The sequence below is a fragment of the Mastomys coucha genome, chromosome X (assembly GCF_008632895.1).
Source record: "Mastomys coucha isolate ucsf_1 chromosome X, UCSF_Mcou_1, whole genome shotgun sequence".
NCBI lineage: Eukaryota > Metazoa > Chordata > Mammalia > Rodentia > Muridae > Mastomys > Mastomys coucha.
Genome location: NC_045030.1, coordinates 55,267,164 through 55,269,520, shown reverse-complemented (window position 1 = coordinate 55,269,520; position 2,357 = coordinate 55,267,164).

The following is a 2,357-nucleotide window of genomic DNA, read 5'->3' as shown; positions in this document are numbered from 1 at the left end:
CTACACAATGGAGTACTACTCAGCTATTAAAAACAATAAATTTATGAAATTCTTAGGGAAATGGAAGGCCTGAATTCTTGGCCTGGATTTTTCCCTAATCCTTACAATACCAGATACTTAGGAAATTCTGTAGTTAGCTCCCTGTCTGCCACAAGCTATGCACATATGTAAAAAGATTTCTGCTTTGGTGATATTTTATGGGCCACATGCCATTTTTACTTTTCTCCTATCTTTCTCAGCTGAAGTCAGATCATTTAGATGAAGCTCCCTTTCTTCTCTTTCTGCTTTCCACATTGGCCCTAAATATCTTGACCAGTTTGGGAAGAACTCTATTGAGCTTCAGTGTGCAATGTTCTCCATCTGGCGTGATGATTGACATGTCAGAAACAGCTACCTTTTGAAATCTTGTAGAATCAAGGTGGGTCCTAAAGAGCTTGAGGACCATTAGCACTAGCCACTAGCAGAGTTGGACTCCCATCCTAGGCTCTGTCTACTAGATCTCAGCTGTCTTGCTGCTCTCCAGTCTATATGTATATGTTTCTCAAACACAAACTATGTGGAGATCACCAGAGGATCTTGGAAATTACAGCTTTGGACTCAGCATAGCTGGCACATATTCTGTGGCCCGAGGTATCTAGTACTTGATTCTTGATGCTGAAACTATTGATCTCGTAGATCACATTTGAAATACAGTAGCAGGAATGCATGGAAAGTCAAGAGTCTCATGACCTAATTGGTTATTTTTTAAAGCAATGAAGTGATGTCATAGAACATAATTTTCTTTGATTTTTCACAACCATATTAAGCATGAATTTCTAATTTATGAAACATATTCCTTTAATAAATATTTTATTGCATCAATTTGGGTAAGAAAATTCGACAGGTGATTAGAATTTTGTCCCATGTTATAGTTTCTTTTCTGTTGACAAACAGGTTGCTTTTTCACACAACATTATGATTTTGAATTTTACAGGTGTTGTAGCATGTATCAGTATTTTTCTTTTTATGATTAAATAATATTCCATTATATATACCACAGCTAGTTTGTTAATTATCACTGAATGGATGTATTACTGGTTGTGGATAGTACTGGTATGAATTCTTTATATTTCTTTGCTTGGACATGTACCTTCATTTACTCTATATTTACACCTAGGAGTAGATTACTAGGTTTTTTGGTAAGTGTATATTGTTAATTTAAGAAAATGCCTGGATATTTTCCCAAGTGACTGTACCATTTAACTTTTCAACAGTGAATATTTTCACAATGTTCTAGTTCATCACATGCCATCCAAACTAGTTATCATCTGCCATTGTCTCTTCATTCGATGGCCTCTCTCTCTTTTTTTCTTAATTTAATCCCTTGTCCAAAAGCAAGTGGATATCATGTATTGATAAGCCATTATTAAGATATCTACATTGAATTGAGTATTCAAATATTTTGTTCAGTTATAGTTCACTTGTATTCTTATTGTTAATTTCTTAGAACTTTATTTGTATTCTACATATAAAATATTTATTTCTTCAGGCTGTGGCCAATTCTTTGTTGTTACGTATCTGGGAGTACCCTGATTTTACTTTCACTATTGAAGGATAGTCTTACTGTATAGAGAATTCTTGGTTGACCAGTCTTGTTTCTCAGTGATTTGAATGTTATTCTGCTGCCTATCGACTCAATTGATATAGATAAAAACCCAACCATTTATTGTATTGATTCTACTGTGTATATATAAGATATCTTCTCTTTCTTGCCTCCTTATAAATTTTCCTTCCCTTGGAAGAGCAAAGGAATTGTACTCAGGGCTTTGTGGAACATATCCAAGTGCTCTGCTGAATTGTAACTCCAGCATGTTCTTGTCTTCGTATTAATCTCCTCCTGTCCTGGCTCTACCTTTGCCCTGGTTTGACCATGACGTTTGTAGGCATGGAATTCTTTGTGTTTATTCTTCTTGACATTCTATATGCTTTTGCTTGTAAGTTAATGCTCTTAATCACATTTGGGGAAGTTTTAAGCATTATTTTTTCTTATACATTTCTGCCCTTTCCTTCTGGAAATTTCATTAGCATAGTGAGTGATAATGTCCCACATATCTCAAGTCTGTCTGATTTTTTTATTTTATTCTTTTCTTTTTCAAGTCAAACTTTTTATTGACCTTCAAATTCATTAATATTTCCCCTGCTGTCTGATTTTGTTTGCTTGAGCCTCTTTAGTACATTTTAAGTTTCTCCTACTTTAATTCCACAGTACACACTTTCATATGCTTTTATCAAGAATGATTTTATTGCCGGGCAGTAGTGGCACATGCCTTTAATCCCAGCACTTGGAAGGCAGAGGCAGGTGGATCTCTGAGTTTGAG